Source organism: Nematostella vectensis, chromosome 3 (assembly GCF_932526225.1).
Source record: "Nematostella vectensis chromosome 3, jaNemVect1.1, whole genome shotgun sequence".
Classification (NCBI taxonomy): domain Eukaryota; kingdom Metazoa; phylum Cnidaria; class Anthozoa; order Actiniaria; family Edwardsiidae; genus Nematostella; species Nematostella vectensis.
This window is the reverse complement of record NC_064036.1, coordinates 12150164-12170591: the sequence shown is the minus strand read 5'-3', so window position 1 is coordinate 12170591 and position 20428 is coordinate 12150164. Positions and strand designations below refer to the sequence as shown.

Genomic DNA, 20428 nt, shown 5'->3' with positions numbered 1-20428 from the left:
ATCTATGAATCACAAGAAAAAAAAACAGCACATAGGAGTCAAAGCTATGTAATTTATGCAGGTATCTGTCACGCTTTTTTAACCGGCAATTGAAGTTTCAAGCAATGTGTCATTACGTTCCTGCCTGTACGTTTGGGTTGCCTGTGTTGTACGTTAGTAAAACAAACATGAACAACCACATCAACCGACCACGAGGACAGAGTATTTTGACAACACAAGAAATATGGATGACTTTCCATCCCTACCCACCGTATTGAGGTATGTGCTAATTTACTGAAATAAAAATTATGTGAAAGTTTGATCAAGTAGATCCCAATGGCCTAGGGATATTCTGAGATACACGGGACGACTCCCCGCCATCTTTGACTTTCCCGCTTTTCGCTTGTTGTTTCGATCTATCAGCATATTGTTTCGCAGTCCAATTGTGAATTCTAAACAGGTCTCTCTTTTTATTTCCTAATAGCGCATTCATTGATGCAGGAATGGCGAAGTTTTGTTGATTTCTAACTACGAAATGGACAAGTAAGAATGATGCTGAAGGAAAATTATGGAATCGAAACTTACACCGTGTTTCCTAAAAGTAAGTGTTTCCTAAAACGCACGGGAGAGGCAAAGTCATACTGTGGAATTTCTCATCATAAACATGATCTTCAATCCATAACTTAAGCCAGAAAAGCTTATGAGTTTTTCTAGAGTTAAATGTACCAATTTCCTGATATTTTAACCCATTGACTCCTGGCTTTTTTGGAGCTGAATTTACAAAAAACAGACTGAAAACAGATACCTCCCCCCCCTCCTATTCTGAGTTTTATACAGCCTGTCAAAGTCAAACACAGCTGCACCTAGTCAGCGGTATCCAAGCTTTCCAACAGTGCTTTGCGGTCCCCACTTTTAATCCCTCATCGTTGTGCTGAAGCCAGCACAAGTTGATGGTTGCTTGTATTTTTCATCAAAAATACAGCTATGAGCATATTAGGAGAGTGTCTCAGGACATCATGAAGTCTTTTGAGGCATAATTGAGTGCTTTGCTTATGGATATTTGCAAGCAAAGGTGGATTCATGATGATTTTTTCTTGTTTGAGTTTGCCAGGATGAGCAAATAATTTTCTAATGAATCACCACAGCTCTCCTAAATGCTGTCTTTTCTGAAACCAAATTGATTCCAAAATCGTTTACACTGCTATTATGGGTCTGTATGACCTGGAATTGATTTGTTTGGCTTCGGGGTGAAAAGACTTATAAAAAACCATCTGTCTTTGGGGAGAGGAGTGTTGACTGGCCCTCCCCTCGTGAATTTTCCCCTGGATCTCCCAAAATGCTTTGCAATACGTAAAGATATTTTCGTGGTTGTACAATCCTTCAAGGAATGGACATTGTGTTTTGAGGCCATGGAAATGTACCTGGAGGGTCAGAATAAAGGTATCTATTTGTGTCTTGAGCTGTGTTTGCTGACCTCTCTACCTTGTGTGGTATTTTGAGCGTTTTATTGAGAGGGGTGATTCTGCTTTTCTCTCCTTGTTTGATTTGAGATTTGTCAAAGAACCTGTGCTATTATTTGGCTTAAGAGTAGATGCCAACACCTTGGTTGGATGCATATCTGCAAGACCATTTATCCCTTAGACTGATGCCTGAGTATCTTCATCTTGTTGTGTTTATTTTGCATTTATGAATTTTTTGGGTTGTGGGTACTTCCCAAAGCCGGTACAGGCCGGTTGAGGGTTCAATGTGTTTATTAATTGAAAAATAAAAATGCTTAATGCTAGTGATAATATTATTGTCGACTTCAAGCTTGAGTTATACTGTACCCTTTGGGATAGAAAATCAACACAAGGGATTGGGCAAGCATATGTGGTTTTTCCCGTCAATAGGGAAATCAAGGCAGATAGACTAGTATATAGACTGTTAATGCTTGTTTCCAAGTTGCAACGAAGTAGTGTACTGTAGGTTACTTGAATACTATATGAAAGTATGTTACCCTAAATTACAAATTTGGATTGAAGCGAGTACTCAGTATCTTTATTAGAAGGGATATAGAATATTCAATGCTGACAAGAATAATATCATTGGTAAGACTTTTAATGCAAGGTTCATTTATTGCATAGGTAAACACAACTTGACATATGTTATTCTCTTTGTTTTGCTACTGGTGGTCTTTGCTTATTTCTAGTCACAGTCACCACCTAGGAAGAATAACCTGCTAAGTTAGACATATTTTTTTAGTAGAAGGAAGTGTAATTTATTTGTTCAGCCATGCAAAGCTTTGAAGGGTAACTCCAGAATTTTTCAACAAAACAAACATCGAATACGAACCACAACATTGCCTCAGAGTCTTCGATATGGCATCCAGCGACCAAATAGCTTATTGCATCAAGAAATAAGACATTTCTCAGGGGGTTTGAGTCATAACAAACAGTACGATAAGCTAGCGCAATTCTCTTGCAATCTTCGTTACCCGATACTCTCGTATAATGGACGTCCCTGATTGGCTATTTTGAAAAAATAGTACACATTCTTTCCATCTTGCGAGTTACCAAGTACAATGATCTTACTGTACATGTAGTATGTGGAGCAGTTGCAAAGCTAGCTTGCTTATGCCTATGAAATTGCATCAGAGAATCTGTCAACAAGTAGTATAACCCCAGCAAAACGCGGGCTATGATTTACACTGTCAAGAAGAACATTACTATATGTGAGGCAGAACTAATGCAACTGAACAAGAACATGGAGGGACAGTTGGGAAGAGCAAGTGTATGTATAAGTATTCAAGAAATCACCTTACCTACTGGTCTGTACTGCCAGGAATGGTGACCAAACACAAGTCCTTCACAGGAACCTACCGCTACCCTTCTGTCTTGATGACACTCCTCAAACTACCACTTCTTCAAGACCAACCAAAGAACAGCTTGGAGGTAGTAGAAATCTCCCTAACATGCCTGTAGCTGAAACATGGTCTATAGAAGAACTGTCATAAGCTGAAGAACAAGGGCAAATCCTTCTTAATCAGTTGTAACCAGTGGCAGGGGCCTTGTGAGGAACAGGAAAGTGTCAGCCCCTAAGAAGATCACCAAGAAGAAGATAAAACACCACCTCCTTTAACCACAGAAGGTAATCCTTCCATAGTGCAGCCTGGTGGTCAGGAAGATGACTAGATGACCTAGAGGAGGCTGAGCTAGATGAAAACATCAAGGAGGATTCACCACCACAGAAGAGATCACAGCTTCATTGCAAGCCTCCTCTTCCATATTTGACTACATCATCTGGGGTCAGAAGGTGGCTTTTTGCTTTTATTGGCACTGTTTACAAGGCTAGCTTGACAACCATCTACCCTTCAAATTTTGAAGGGTTAAAGTATTCAATATTATAAAAATTGCAACAGCAATGAAAGAACATTCATCATTAACACTTGTGAAAACGTTCCCTTACTGGGAGGTGGGGAAGGGGGGGGGGGGGGTGTGTAAAGTATGGACATTCTTCAAGCAGTTAAGTTGGATGCCATGGATTACAAGTTAGTGCTGGGCAGCCAGTTTCCAAGACGTTTGAGCCTGAATGGGGCCAGAATCTGTTTATATATAAATGGATAGTGGTAATAGCAAACGATATACTTGCTACTATGTAAGTCATCAAAATTAATACAAGCAGTAAATGATTGACTTATTGTAACATCCTTCCTGTATTGAATGTTTTTTTTATGCAATTGCATTCAAACTAGATGGTCGACACAATAAAAAGAATTACTAATGATAACCACTAGCCAAAAATATGTATCTCTACGTATCTCTACTTAACTACTGCAACTATATGCAGTACCAGCATCAAATACTCTAGACTCATGCATTTTCTAGAAAGCATCGACTCGCAGAATATTCAGAAGCTTGAGTATGATTTATAGTGATCAATTGTTAGTTCTATAGTCAATGGTCAGGATGATTATCTGGTGCATAGTTTCGATGATTTGGGAAAGTTATCTGGTAGACATTTGGAAAAGTTATCTGGTAAACATCTCCATGGTTTTTTTCTGGTTATCTGTTAGACATCTGTATAGTTTTTCCTGTTTTGAAAAGTTCTCTGGTAAACATCTGCGTAGAATCTCCTGTTTGGAATGATTATCTGGAAACATCTGCATAGCTTCCCTTGTTTGGATATGTTATCTGTTATACATCTGTATAGATTCTTTTGTTTGAAAACGTTGTCTGGTATGTATCTGTACAGTTTCTCCTCCTGTTTGGAAAAGTCCGGTAGGCTTCTGTATAGTTTCCTTTATTTGGAAAAGTTATCTGGTAGGCTTCTGTATAGTTTCTTTTATTTGGAGAAGTTATCTGTTAGGCATCTGTATAGTTTCCCTTGGAAACTATACAGATGGAAAAGTTATATAGTAGACATCTGTATAGTTTCTTCAGTTTAGAAAAGTTACATCTGGTACACATCTTGGCTTTGGAATAGCCTTTCATTTTTTGAAAAACAATTCATGTGGCAGGCAAAAACTTGTTTTGTTCTTTTTGTGTTTGTGAAGGATAAAGCAAAAACAAATACGACATTTATGTTCTTGTGTCTTCCAATCGAGCAATCTTTTTTATAGGTTTCGTAAAACGGTTTACGTCTGAGAAATGTTAGCTGTTTTTCTTTTGCATTTCTGATGTGGGCGTTCCCTTTCTTCACCTGATTATACATAAATTGAATCTAGCGCCGCCTTGACCAATCAGAATGCGCAATTTGGTAAATTTATTTGAAATCCGTAGTACAACAAAAACACAGTCTTTCATCACACTGTTAATTTACTGTAAGATATATGTGTTGTTTCTTTGCAGCTTCTGGGGTGTACTTTATTAAGGGTGAACATAAAACCATTTTCTCACGGTAGGTCCCACACTTGAGTTCCAGCTGTGATCTTGATAAATTATGGACTTTTCCGACCTTTGCATGACCCTAGCCTCCTGCATATAAATATTTAAAAAACGATTGATCTATTAATAATTAGTGAACGAGCTATCGATTTTGTCTGTAGGAACTTTTACACTTATCATCCCAATAATATGATACCCAAAGTAGCAACTGTTTGTTTTTACTTGCGCAAGATTATCGCCAAATACCATCTAAACATAGATGGCAATCTTTTCATCTGATTTACCTTAATCCCGTTATCATTTGTTCTTCCAGACAACCTTGTTGGGGGTTGGCATGTTTAACATTGTTATACAAACATCAAGTACGGTGTTAGTTACGGCGCAAAAGGCCAAGACAAGCAATAAAAATACTATTATATGTATATGCTATAAGCTTGAACTAGTTTCTTGTATTTATAAGAATAGAGACCAACTTAGAACTGATTTGTAGGATGCCAGGGCTTAAGGTTGGTTTCCATATAGTCGTAACAGTCGTAAGGGTCGTAAAAGTCGTCTGAAAAAATCCCTCGGGACCCTAGCGACTATATGAAAACACTCGATGGGACGACCCTTACGGCAGACTACCTAAGCGACGGGTCGTTTCACAGTCGTCAGATATAGAACCAGTTCTTTCTCTACCGACTGTTACGACCTGAAATGGGCGTGATACGACTCAACTTTTTTTTAATAGAAACACTCTTAAACGAGAATGCACGGGACGTTTGGTTGTTTTCAACCTGAAACAAGCGTAAGGAGTTATATTAAAGAAGAACAACTTTGTTGAACAATAGCTGCTCCATCTTCTGGAAAAAAGTTTGATCTCAAAATCTGTGTCGTCGTCTCTTTCTTTTCTCCTTCGTATATACCGTGTTTACTCGAATAAGCGCCCCGGCGCTCATTAAATTTTTCGACTGTCAGACGGGGCTTATTCGACGGAGGCGCTTATTTAAAAGGACAAATTTCGAAAAAAAGGCCGAAGTGTTTTTATTAATTTAATATCAATTTTAAACTACATCAGTTTCTTTTCTCCATATCATTAATGCGACTTGAAACAGCTTTTTTTTCTATTTTCATCCATTAAATACTCTCTTTCTTGTCCTTTCTATGAGCTCCAGTGCTTTCGTAGAACTACATTATGATAGTCAGTTTACTCAGTTACATAAAACCTTGGGAAGGGAGGGTGGCGCTTATTAATAGTTTTGGTTCAAAGGGGGCGCTAATTCGGGGGAGGCGCTTATTTGAGGGAGGCGTTTATTCGAGTAAATACGGTACGCGCAAAGAAGCAGATAACAAACCAAAAGCCTCGCTCTTTCGACGCCTTTATGTTTGTTTTTGGCGCGCAAAGACTTGAAAGTCTCAGTCTCCGCGCATACGACCGGTACGACGAAATGGAAACCAACAAACATTAAGGTCGTATCGGTCGTACGCAAGTCGTGTGTTTCCCCCGTGGGTCAACCGACTGTTACGACCTTAACGACTGTTACGACTATATGGAAACCAGGTTTAATGGGGTAGAGGGGGGAGACGCAGTCATCATATGTAAAATATATAACAATTGACGATCCCTAATAAGAAATAACCCACTTTCGGCGGTCGAGGTGGGTTGCTTGCCTTTGGCGTACCCCTTTAACTACACCCCTCGGATTACAACTCAGCAAAAAAGAAGAGTTTGCCCATTTACAGAAGTTTAACATGTGCTACTTACGCTTGTTACTCTTTTGTATATGAACATCTGAGTTTCCGACTCAGGCCGGACTATAATTTTTCCCAGTAATTTCAACTGTAATGGTGTAGGTTCTAATTGACTCTCTAAATACCAACTCTTCAGGTACTATTTTACCCGAAATGCCTATTTGAATGTTGTTTTGATCATTATTCAGCGGGATTCATGTATACCTTAACCATCGTGTGTGAGAGTGTTAAGAAAAAACATAAAGAGTTTTTAAACCGCCGAGGATGGTATATATTCGTAGCATGTTTTGTCCAAACACTCTTATAAAGGCTCGATTCTTGTAAAAACAAGAGTGTTCAGGAAAAATTGACAAGTCTTGATGGATGCGTACTAACTATTCTTTTTCGAAAAAATCCGACGTCATTGGTGAATGAGACTTACTACCACTAAGAATGAGTTTTATTCGCCGAGTGACGTTTTCCGCACTTCAAACTTGATTCTTTTAATATTTAGGGTCTGCCCACCTGAATGTTTGTCCACTTACTCTAACAATAATTGGCAAGGTCTCATCCGTTTACGAGAAAGCAGATCCCTGAAGTTTATGTTAACAGCTCTGACCTTCAGATGCCATATCACTACAATCTATAATGTTGCTCTAATTAATAACATACACCCTGGTGTGTTTAAAGATAATTACCAATTCCTCCTTGAAATATGTACACGTAATAAAACCATTTATACGAATGCCGAAAACAACAACCAAGAAGTGTCAAATAAAACGAATTATAGCATGTACCAACCCCTTGTTAAAAACAATTTCTTGTTTATTGACTTGGTTTTATTATCAAGTCTGGTTACCTTCTAAACCACAGGTATCCCATGTGTTGAATGTCACATGGAATGAAATGGTAGTGAGTGCGCTCATTTTAGTGAGCCTTTTGTTATTAAGGCTTCAATGAAAAAAAAGACCTGAAAAGAAACATCAGTAATCCGCATATTTACCAAAAAATTTTCTTATTCATATTTGAATTCTGTAAACCAAATTTTAGGTATTTTTCCAGGTGATTTTATTTTCGAGAATTCAGACTGATCTTGCTGTGTATTTGGTGTCGGAAGCGGCGAATCAAATCACGTTATATCTTGAGGTACTGTTATATTATCATGATCATTACTTTAACCCCGATCATCATCATCAGTATTATCATCCATTTGCCAAAAGTACTTAGTGTATTGAATTGGAAACCTTTTCATTGAATAGATTTATACATCCATTATTCTTACTTTTTTATGCGTAACATTGCTCCGTGAAATAGTTTATTTATTGTCTCTCATTTTAAAGACCATTATTTTGGCCAGGAGTCCATTGAAAGCGCCCCTGTTTTAATTACATAATTTATCTGATAATCTCAAGATCTCGCGTCGGTGAGGCTCAAAGTGATTCGATCTGATGAGAAGAGCGAGATTTCTGATAATAATATACTCTTCCTTTCACGTTTTCCTACATTAAATTAGACGCGTTTTGTACGCGTACCCACGCTAAAATTTCCAGTTACGTTATTAGCGGCCCTTAGCTCGTTCAACAAAAAGAAAAAAAGAGGTTTGTTTCAGAATTATTTGCAGTACGGAGGAAGTAGTGGGATTTGCCAAACCGGAAACTATTATTGGTTTTCTCAATTGGTACTCAATACCTGGTTGTTTGCTAGACAATATTTTGGTGGGCGCTAATTTCTTTTTCATTAGGGTAAACTGTTACATGGTGCATTCGATTCTTTGGTCCAATTTTAAAATTGATGTGATAACTGATTAGCTACCTTGGACAATGCATTCTAAAAGCTTCGATGAGGCCTTCACAATTAATCTATTCCGCCGATTTAGATGATGATGGGATGAAAAATGTTTATAACATTTTTATCCCATCATTCGCGAAATAGGTGAGAGAAATATTAATGATATAATCTTGTCTTCAATTCAAATAAATGTCGCTTGCAAATTAGAAACATTCAACCAAAAATAAATGTACCCCTTGACCACGTTCTGCCTGAGCGACAGGAGTAGTAATTTTCCCTATCGTAAATTACATTTAATCTATTAATAATAACAAGATTGATGTAGTGGCTGGTATGCATGAAAGGCACGCGTTTGGATATGAAACAGTTGCTTGGGTCTAGCTCTTGTTTTCACTATTACAAGAACTGAACCCTCTGGTCACAAACTCGCGCTTTTAACACCGCCCAGTGCGTGCAATCATACGTCGGATATTGAATCCCTTAGCGATCTAAAGCTTCGCCTGTCGTTCCTATTGTCCGTAAGAACAATGTGGTCAAACGTATTTCGTCTAGAATCTCGTGCCCAACCGCTGTGCACTATGCGCTCCCATCCAGGTGTTTTGTTTTGAGGGTGCTTTACTGTGTGTAGCATCGTCGCCTGGTTTATTTAGACGCGCGCTTTACGGTGAAAATGGGTGAAAACGGTTGTTTTTATACAAGCGTTGTGTTCCAGATCGAAGCTATGGTACTTGTCTCGAGTGTTCTGCCATCGGGTCCTTAGCAATTACGTGTATTTACCCTTGCCGGGTGTTTTAATGAGGTGATGAGAGCAGCACGTATAAGAGCTCTTCACGCCTTAAAGATCCACTAGACACGCGTTAACAGGAGCGATTTAACTCCCAGCGCCACCTCTTTGCTAGAACTTCTCCGCTCATTCCCGGCACTCGAATTTTTGGTGAATACGCACTTATTATCTAGCCTTTTCATCCGCTTTTGCGGTGTACTTCAAAGCGCAGCATGGCACCCTGAGCGTGGAAACTATCGCATTCTCAAAAGAAATTTCACCCTCGGGCGTGCTCGCCCAAGCGCTCCACATTGTCTCGCGAAACTCATTAATTGCAACTGTGTTGTGTTCCTTTGGTTTCCTTCTGTCCACTCGTGAATCGAGCCCATTTTTTAATCAAACACCGGGTCTCATTTAAGTTGGTTGAAGTGGCGGTCTTAGCTGTAAGTAAAGCCTCGTCAAGTAAGGCGCATAGCCTATTAATTTGAGCGATTTGCTGCCCGCGGTGCGTCATAGAAAGGGAAACTAACAAGGCTTTAATGGTAAAAAAGCAGAAACACCGCCATCATATGTTACCCAGGCAATTCTTTCTCGAGTATAATTTCGAGTCGGGTTTAATTGGTGCGCGAGGCGCCCCGCTATGGCAGAAATGGTATCTTCGAGAAGCTAGTGTGTTAATTATTAGTTGGTATAGTGGCACCAATAATACCATGGTTAAGCTTAATCTATGTGGAGCCCTACAAATGACGACCCCAGCGTTTTTCTGCATTATTCATTTCACATCAAATGGTTGTTTTGAATAGTAAGTTCCGAAGAACATTTTCCCGGTGTTTGCGTCTTTTCTGTTCTAATAGTGTTTGACATCTCCCCTTGTTTGCCTATTGTTTTGAGTCTTTGTTCCCGCACAGTGACTCGCATTTTCCTTTGCAAAGGCGACCTCTCGGAAGAAAACAAAACGCGGTAGCCTTTGTCCTTCTGAGAGAGAATGTTCGAGTCCGCATCCAGATGTCAGGGATTGCCCAATTTCCCCTTTTTAGACATTCTAGCAACCTTTTTTTCTTTTAGAAACTTCCATTAGAAAGGCAAGAATCGCGCTTTTCAGCCACAAGATTTGAATAATGTTATACTTACGTGTCCTGTGATAAACGAACTGAATAAATCGAAGAACACCTCTTTAAGACTCGTATCATATCATCATAATCTATATCACTATTCTCTTACCTCATAGACAGTCTGAATTACCGTACACACTTTGTTGACTTATATTAAATAAGTATCACACTACTGCTATCAAAACAACCTTTTGATGTTTTGATGGTATTACAAGAATATCTCAACAACAACTAGCTCGCCGCTCGTTTAGAAATCCTCAAACCACTAACTTACATTTGGCTGTTGTTGTCAATTCAGAAGCTTAAACCCCTACAATAATCCCCCAATTTCTCCATTATAAAAGTCACGGTTATTCAACTAGATAAAAATCTGAATTGCAGCAATCAAACGAGATGAAAACATTAGCAGGTCTTAGTGTTGTTTGGGATTTTTTACCCTTTATTTACGTTTTGTTCGATAAACATGATTGTTCGTCTACTAGGCTTGTGTATAATCAAATACGTATGTTTTCAGGGTTAAGTAGTGGGGTGTAATCTTCTTTAATGTAAATATAAACATAGACCGAATAAAGCAAGAAATGTACACATACGTTGTCGCGGGTACCTGAAGCTTGTTTTCAAAATGTTCTTTGCAAATTGCTACGGTGAAATGTTGTTATTCATCGCAAGGTCTTTTAATTGAAGGGATCTTCAAAGCTTGAATTGTAAGGTACATACGATCTACTTTTGATCAGTAAAAATCTAAATGAATTGTCTCTGTGTTTTAAATGGCTCTTTTAGACTGATTTTCAGAGTAAACCTTTTTGTTTCTATTCGAGTGCTTTATATAGAGGCTTATTATGAATTTCCTTTTTTTGACATCTCACTTAGTATACTAACAAACCTGTCATATCTTGCCCGAGGGAAAGTTGAGTCGATAATGTTGGGATAGAACTAGGTAGCTATGTCAAGTCTAAACAAGCCACTTCAGACTGACACGAAATGAAGGGTTGTTTTAATAGCATGTTTTTGCATTAAACCAAAATAACCCGAGGTGGTGATTCAACTAGAGGCAATTATTCTTAACTTTTTTTTATAAATGTTTTGTACTCAACACGTACAGTTATAAACTCGACAGAGCTATATGCAGGTGACGATACACAAAATATTCTCCAATGTTAAGAATAAACACCAATAGCTTATCGATTTAAACTATTTACGCGCGAGTAACCTCACCGTTCGCCATCCTGTTTTCATTGTTAGCAAGAGTTGGAGTTGATATTTAGTATAAAATGTTCGTGATTGTATTACTTCGTGATAGTGTCGGGTAAAACAATGTACCGCACCCTAACCATTGTATTATGTTTAGAATTTATTTGCCATCTTTTGCAATAAAACAAATGTAGAAAAGCTTCTCTTTAAAATGTGTTGAGGTAGCAGTGATGCGCTCATATTTCGAACAGTAAATGATACGAATTCACTCGACCTTCAACAAAAGAGCGTGTCAGCGCTGCACTATACACTACAAAGTTTAGCATTTTGTTTTTGTTTAGTTTGCAAAGCGTTTAATCACAGTAAGATAAGAAACTACGCTATAGACAAACGTCTAAGGAGTGCGACAAAGACTTGTTTGGAAAACAGGCGACCTTGATATCAAATAGGGCTATTACACCTTTTGGACAAAAACAAATATTGGAATCCAAGGTATTACGTCTTTTCTATAAACTCGATTTCATTTTCGCAAAAGTAGGTTTTTGTAAAGTCTACTTTTTGCACCTGTTTCTTATAAAAGTTGTATACTACACTAAAATATCAAGCTTCTTATTTAATATCCCTGAGGGCAAAGTGATGATAACTTCTACTTTAAGCGATCTGAAGTACTCTCTATTAAAGACCCAAAACGCCGTCTTCCCGAGGCTTTAACCTCTCACCATTCTTCCTCTCCTCTCCTTCCCGATTTTGTATTTTGAGATATTGGACAAGTCACCGTTGCAGACAAAGTGCTTCCGAGCTTTAGTAAAAACCATAGTGATCTCGTTATTTATTACCACACTTTAAACGAGTCTGACAATGCCTTTTGAATAAGTAACGTTTGTGTTTTAACTCCTTCGTATCTATAGGTCTAAGAGATTGGTGATAATACTCCTTCTAACCGTTGAGTGCTTCGTGCCTTTAAGTGCTCCGTTCATGAATGTTTCACGTGCACTGCGATGTTGGAAGTGCACGTGCAGACAGATTTCTATTAATGAACTTTGCGTGTAATAGGGCTTGTTTGCGTTTAAGAGGCTTTTGAGAATTCCACGTGGCTTAAGTCTAGTAAATGTAGAAGCTGTACCACTTATCTCAACCGACAAATTGATTCCTTTGAAGTTGCCCTGTGTGAGTAGATAGCGTTGACATCCCCATAACACAGCCTCCCACGAATATGGCGCTAAACAGGCCGATAGAAAAAACAATGCATTCTTCTTTTTATTCTTGAGTTGACAATCAAATCTACATCAAGAAACAACAGACTCAATAATGACGAAACTTCTGTATTCCCACGGCAGCGTTAGGATTGGGTTGTTCTTTCCGTTCGTCTAAACAAACAGTGGAATTCCAGATCTCACGTTCTCTGCGACTGTTTATCCCTCAGCAGACCAAACAGCCGATTCCAAATCTTAATAAAGAGCACAGCATATATATTTTTATAGTGGGTAGTTTTCCCGTACCCGAGACGCAAAACATCTACCACTTGATTGTCTTTATTTACATGGGTTGAAGGTTTTAGTCCCCTTCGATCGAGAAGTGCATCATCTGCTTTTTTGACACGTATGTATGTAGTGATTCTAACGTTCATCCATACATTTTTTTTATTCCCATTTTATTTTTTTTTTTAATTAAAGCGGTTCCTTGTCTTAGTGTATGGAGGATACCCACAGCTATACAATCTAAAGAATATCGATGGCTTAAGTGGTTGATTTGCGGGATGTTTGCCATATGGGTTTTGATCAAAGTGTAAAAATTGTAAACAAATGTTTAGCTGTGGTGCGTGGCTAAATTATGGCCATATTGCTCGGCTCTCATGAGCATCGTAGTCAGGCAAAACAGCGAGGCGGGGCTGGCCGCTAAAACCCTGCCTTCATACCGCTCGTATAAACAACATGATATCAATGCAGTCTTCCAACATAATCTTCGCAGTTGGGTCTTTAATAAAAAAACTCCCAGTAGTCGATAGCCCTGCAAGGTAGAAAAGAGCAATTAAATTTTTGAGCGCTTTAAATAAGCGTAGAGCGACCCAGTTCGCAGACAAACACGCAGCATAGTGAAGTCCATTTTGGTATAATAGATTTAAAATGCTAGCCAAGCTGTGCAGGGCTTTTGTAAACAAGCGGGATCTCTGCGTTCGGGCCGAGGAAGGTCTCAAGGATCAGGGTTGAGTGGACGTGCTGCTAGAATATCTAGTGTGGACATGTTGTGATCTGATGGACGTAAACATCGACCACTTGTTATTCTTAGAGGTCTGGTTGAGGTTTTGGTCAGTGAATGGATATCTGTCTTTGCGTGTTTGTCTCCATATTAATGTTTAATTAATGATTACTTTTTTTTTAATTCGCAATCCGTAAAGGAAATTAGTACCTATTGGTGAACAAATGAGTTGTGTGAATAAGGGGCGGGGCCATTTGTCACTATTGACACTTTTTTAGTTTTATATTTCTTTATGTATGAAAGAAGAAAGCGTAGTTTGAGGCGTTTTCGAATCTATATTTTAGAGCAAAGTATAGTTTCTTCTATTATTTCAAATCACAGAAATTTGCTTTATAATGCGTTAATAAATTCTGGAATGTTTTGGGTGTTCACGCTATCCATCTTATGCCTTTTAATTATTGTATCGTCTTTACTATTCGTCTTTAGGAATTCTGCAATTTTAGTGAGATTGCACTCTCTGTCTTTTCTTGTCCTTTATATGTAAATTAATTCGTTTTTTCCTCTCGGCGAATCCCCCAGCGTGAAGTCACGGTAACTTAGATGTCCTGCGAAATCACGCAGAGATGTAACCTCCTCAAAGAAGCTCGCGACGGCACCCACCGCCATCTGAACTTAAATTTAATTTCCTTTCTACTCCACGTTCCGCCTTTGTTCTAACTTCATTAGAATTATCTCCTTTCTCAAATCAAGACTTGGAATTTTTTATCTCTTTGAATATTTTAAAGCTTTTCAAGAACTGTGACAAATATACAAATAATGAAAATCAGAAATGTGTTTTAAAATGGACTCTCCAAGTTTATATCGATTTTTGCTGATATTTAGTTGGTCGCTATTGTCATGCTCTTTTTTCCATTTTTTTTTTCAATGGAGATTTTCTGTTAAGTCCCGGTCGTCCGTCCTTTGTCAAACTAAGGTTTAAAACTATAAGTAAATAAAGGTATTATCTATTGTGGCCTGCTGGTGACAAATTTATTAAATACAATAAGATTTTTTACCGTTTTTTTTTTTGCTTTAATCGCGGAATTTTATTTTGTTTACTTATAATATTTTTTTTTTGCGTTTTGCACCTTGAAGTATTTTCTGGTGATATGCCGGTATAATAAAAATATAGTTTTAGTTTTAGGATGATTTATCTACCCGGAAATACCCAGTTTATTACCAATAAAACAGGTCCAAATATATTAGCACCTTCACAGGGGCACCGAGCAAAAATGCAATCTAAAAGTCAGGTCGTTTATTTTTGTTGTTTTGCCTTTCAATTGAAATCATGGCATAAAAAAGTAAATTAGTTTATTTTGTTTGATTTCCTTCTTCCTTCCTTTATCACGAGCAAATTATTTTTATTTGGCAAAAAAATGAAATAATCCTCCATTGAATCCGCGAAGCAATTGTTTTGTACTTTAATGTAAAATGGCGTTCAATTTTCTCAGTGGCTTGCCGAAAAGACTTTGATCAATGTGAGAATTTCCCGGGTCTCTCCAAGAAAAGCTTGCGCCAATGTTCGGGAAAAACTAAGTCGACTTCTGTGCTCTCCTAATATGACTTAGTGTTACTTTGTTAGACCAGATTCATCGTATTTTGTTTTGACTTTGCCTAACGAAAAGATTCAGTTGTATTTTGTTTTGTTAAGGCATGTGTATTTGTCTGTGTCTTGATAGCCTCTTTCTAGAGAAAGAAATATGTCAATGCAAATTCAACGGAGGAATTTTCAAATTCAACGGAGGAATTTTCTTGATCTACCGAATTACCGAAAATTACTAATATTTAGAGCGAAAAGCGTTACTCTGGCTTCGCTACAGAAAAAGCTTTCATCCGATTTATATTAATGGTCAAGGCTTAACCCGACCAACTATTAGTCACTCTAAACTAATCGAGTTGCGGCCAAGTCCTTTTTAGATAAATATAGTTTGATGAATAATAATGCGAGCAAAATTTATCGGAATCACAAACGGTTGGACTGTTTTATGTAAAAAAAAAACTTCCCGCTAAAAAAGACAGATATATGCTCCAGTGAAGTAGAATTGTTTTAGCAGTTGATATTTTCGCTAATGAAACCAATGTAGAATAGACTAAACAAGCAAACATGGACAAAATCATTACAATTTACGTTCCATTGAAGCGCGTCTCATTTTATGTTCAAAGAAATTTCCCGCCCTTTTTTTCGCAACGCGCGTTCTGAGTTTTCGCGTTTCAATAAACCCTGCAAAGAAAGTAGACTGCAAAGCAGGGCAAAAAGAAGATAAAATACAACAGCGGATAATTTTTACCGTCGAATCTTAGGAATGCTTATATTTCAAGGTTTGTGTCGCTCTGTTTTCAATGAAACAACAGAAAGTTAGTTATAAACCTCGTATTTTATTATCCCTAGCCATATGCCCATAATGTAGCTGTACACAAAGTGCGAAAGCCATTATTTTAAACTGTAAGAGGCCGATGGCTCCATTGTCTTTATCTATTGGCTAATGACTGAAATTCCCCGCTCTATAGGCTACATGGGAAGCTCCCCGGCTGAGAAGTTGTCCTTTTTGCTAGCCGAAACTTACAAAACTAGAGCGAGGTTAAGGAGAACAGTTTTTAGGCCGAAGCTCCCAAATCCTTCCTCTTATCTCTGAGGCTTTTGGTGAAAGTCGCTATCTTTGAGGTTGAAACACTACTCTTTTATTTTGACTAACTGTCACTATTTTTAACGGACATGTCTTGCATTTCGTGTGTCAATGTTACGGCTAGAGAGCTGCCAAGTATTATATAACCAAGGCAAAAGCTCGGCACTAGGGACACCAGTGCGCCCACATGCAGTTGTAATCAGCAAAGTGCGGGAAAAGCCATATTTTCTCGCTGAGTCGCGTCCTTTTTTGTGCAAAAACCTATCGCTCACCATTACCTATTCCTCGATCGCGCCGACCTACCATGTCTGTCCCAAATAAACTATGGCGCAAAAGATTTGATCTTATATATTTTCTGGTGATTACACGGCTAGATTTTTTTCTTTCTTTTTTAAGCCATTTTTAAGCGATGGTTTGTCGGTAAAAAAATTAATTTCCACCTCGGAGATATTGCTTTTATGGTAACCCTGCTGAGGTCTTTGAAATGACTCCTTGGTGTATTTTACGTGCCCTGTTTTTTTCTCTCTATGAATTCCGTCGCCTTAGATACGGCAAATACAGGGGGATATTTTCGGTTCTTGAACTAATTTGAGAAAATTGGACACGATAATAAGATTAGCTTTTCTCGAAAAATCTCACACTTATCAAATGTTTTTATCGATAACTTTGTATGCCGCTAAAGTCATTAAAACATTTCTAGGGCTTCAATTGATCAAATCTCACATGCAAAATTGACTGATGATAGGGAAATATTTTTTTAGATTGGAAGAGAAAAAATACATATTTGAATTACCTTCCATCGTTTTTGGGGTCAGAGAGTTTGTGTGTTTTCTGTTTATTTTCGTATGATAGTACTTATAATGATATTATTTGATTCGACTTTTACAAAGTTTACAAAATGTTACTCTCATCGATTGGAAAATTCTTTTTAACCTATATTTCTTCCAATGTGATTTATCGAACATTTTTCAAATTCCTCCCAGAATATAGTGTCAAATCCGTAAACGGCGGGTGTTGAAAGAGAAATTCCAATTCTTTCTGGGTTTCCAAATGAAGAACTAACCTTTGTTTGAAGAATAATTTATAGAATCCCTACATGACTTTTCTCGCGATCGTTTGACCGTGCCGTCTACGGTATACGTATCAACAAGACAACATGCTTAGCATGAAGATTACGCGTCTTAAACGAAACTCCATTCTGTTCTATCTTACAACACTGGGTACGCGACTCAAATACTAAAATTAGCAAACAACGAAGATATGAACTATCTAAAGAGATTCCCTCATATGTGGGATAATTGTTTTGCCGAACCGATTTTTAAACAATTATTAGCGGCGAAAATAATCTCGTTTTTATGGCGTGGCCGATCACAATTTCAATTGTATGGTTTCTCATTTCTTCAGGCAAAAAGCTCTGAAACAATATTCGGTTTTATGTATCCGACATATTTGTGAACTAGCGCGCGAATAGATAGATCAACAGTAAAATGGATCTCGCTGTGTGATATAGAAATATTTACATTTTTTCGTCTAATTCTGTTTGGTGCGACATTGTTTCCCGCCATTGCAAAATTGTTGCTTACTTTAGAATTGTGTGATCCTAAACTTTTGCTACTTTTACTGACGATATCTGCCAAGAAGGGATTAGTAAAACTTACGTCTTAATTATCGTGGATGTAAACTATCTTTCATTGTTTAACGATTTGGATGACCATGCTTGATCAGATTTTATCTCCAGACACTAGCTTAGGTTTAAATGCACAAGTGTCATTTTACTCTATTATCGTAAATCAAAAAGTAGAATCATGCAAACCAGTCCATACACCTCTTAAATACATGTCTAATCCTCGCTGATGACCGTGATTCTCAATTTATGGAGACACCATAATTATCATGAGCTTAAAACATTGCAAATTAAGGTAAACGCTTCAAACTTAATTCATTTTGTTCTAAAAAGGTTGGTGTCACTATTTCGATGGGCCATCCGCAAATATTGCATTCTGATAGTCATTGGTTTCCTTTTGATACTAGCATTAACTATTCCTAACTGGATTGGCTAAAGTGTTTTCGTTCCGCGCACGTCGCCCTCTGTCCTCGTTGTGTCTACCGAAATTTGATCAGTTTACTCCACAGCTAAACGAACCTGCCGATATCGATCTCGATAAATTGGTCGTTCTCGTACACACCCCGTGAGCTCTGAGTAGACCCTTTTTTCTACTTTGCCCGCGATAGAAGGAAATACTGGTAAAACTGTAAGACCAGAATTACTGTCACGCAACCGCCCATCTCCTCAAATCATCGTAATTAACTTGAACTGATATTGGCATTATCCGAGACTATTCTCTAGATTTTAGGGCAAGAAAGATATCCCTAGTAAATGTGTGTCTCGCCTGTCGTTAGGTCGTCCAGCTGAAAACCTACTCCTCTACATTTCGGAAATGCACTCCTGTTCTCGTCAGAGCACTACGCATTCCTGAAGATGTAACAAACCGGGCCATGAAGCGGTGATATTTTACATGATAAAGCAGCTAAGAAAATATCGCTTGGAAAGAGAGCTAAATTTCACACATTTCCGATACCTAATCCTATTAACTAACCTCCAGATCCGCTTCAATTCGCCATTAGACCCTTTCTTCCTGAAGCACTTCACCGCGCCAGAAGCTTAATCGGCATGCCTTGCCTATCTATCATACAAACACATTTACCTGCTCGTAAACATTGCCTCGGCTTCTCATTCATTTCAACCATAACCAACATTATAAACACAGTCGGAATTGAGAAACAACCCTGTGCTGCAGTTATCTGTTTAATTATTTTGCCAAATAGGAGAAGAAAGATCATTTAGGATCATGGGCTGACCATGCCCCAAACGCGCTGTTAGTGTATTATCAAAGTTATACGTCTGAAAGAATTGTTTGGGGCTACAGAATTAAATCGACGGAGCTGTGGTCAAAATAGATGGTCAGGGGGCCTTTTTGTCCTCTTCAATTTCACCTTTTTTCGCTACACAGACAGGGGTCGTGGTAGGATTTTTAAATGGGTTTTCAGCCGGAACTGTCGTGGCTCCTTGTGATGGGAATAGAAGGATTTAATGACAGAAACCTGGCGTGTATTTTCCCCCTTTTCCAGAACATATTTCTAGTTTGATAAAATCTCTGGTTTGTGAATGAAACTCTCGTTTGGAAGATCTGACAGCCTCTATCCCATCAAAGTTATTTAAAATATTGATAAATTCAAACAAAGGTTTAACGGAGGACAAGGAGACGAAAACAGCTCTGGCCTTAACAACAATTTCGGCCTTGTTCAATATCAAATAAATGATGTACAATTTTATGCGATCGTATCACCTTGCCAGACTCACAAATATTCACTTCGTTGAATTTTCAAACAGAGATGTAAATTGGATGTTTGCCCCTACTTGCAACCCTGTTGAGAGTACAAGAATTTGAAACTATATCCCACAAAAGTTGTTCAAACGGACCCAAACAGCGTCATGTACACTGCTCTGAGCTGCAACTATATAATCGGCGTACTGGAGCAACCTCCTAAATCACTAACGGCGAACTGCAAATTAGGAATGTATCAGACAAATATGCAAACTAGTTGAAGCCGACAGTTGTTGTCTAGAACACAGAGCACTGAATATGTTCGTTCGGAAGGACCTCACCTACTTTCGGCACATATCGCAGGAATATGGAAGAACTGTTTTCAATATGGGAAAGACTTGTCGTGAGTAGCTTGCCGCCTTCCTAGAGTAGGCTGGTTGCTGGGAAATCTAAGGTTTATGAACACGTGTCTTTTGTATAATTTGTGAGGCAATTCAAGCGCAATAAGCGAGTCTCTTATCTAGATGGATGCCTCGGGATATTCGGATGAATCGAACGCGAAACCAGCTTCTTTGTAGGTGCCGCCGCACGCATACAGAGTTTTGAATACAGCGCGTTTGTAAATCTTCCTTCTTTCGAACGATATTTCCCCTAAGAAAAAACAGTGTTAAGGAATGTAAATCTTTACGGAATAAAAATAAACCTGATAATATTTGTTTTGACCAGGAAATTATAAAACAAATTTCCTTGGATAGGGAATTTTTTTCTTCAGTGTTTGCTTCACTGCGTTTCTCCCAAACATATCAATTAATTCAGACTAAAACCCAAGACTTTGAGA

General features: G+C 38.2%; 2 long non-coding RNA genes across 5 annotated transcripts; one reads left to right on the top strand and one right to left on the bottom strand.

Annotated features, from left to right (window-relative positions):
* The first annotated feature begins 26 nt into the window (after positions 1–26).
* On the top strand, positions 27–8138 carry LOC116603547. Its single transcript, XR_004290664.2, has 4 exons — positions 27–258; positions 464–580; positions 4806–4854; positions 5155–8138. It is a non-coding gene; the product is annotated as an uncharacterized LOC116603547 (long non-coding RNA).
* A 4067-nt stretch (positions 8139–12205) lies between these two features.
* LOC116603548 lies at positions 12206–20297 on the bottom strand. Of its 4 annotated transcripts, none has more exons than XR_007307176.1 (3): positions 19932–20297; positions 18862–18948; positions 12206–13412 (listed from the first exon to the last, which is right to left on the bottom strand). It is a non-coding gene; the product is annotated as an uncharacterized LOC116603548 (long non-coding RNA). The 4 variants fall into 4 exon arrangements; XR_007307178.1 differs by having other exon boundaries at positions 18862–18944; XR_007307177.1 differs by having other exon boundaries at positions 19936–20297.
* Between the last annotated feature and the right edge of the window lie 131 nt (positions 20298–20428).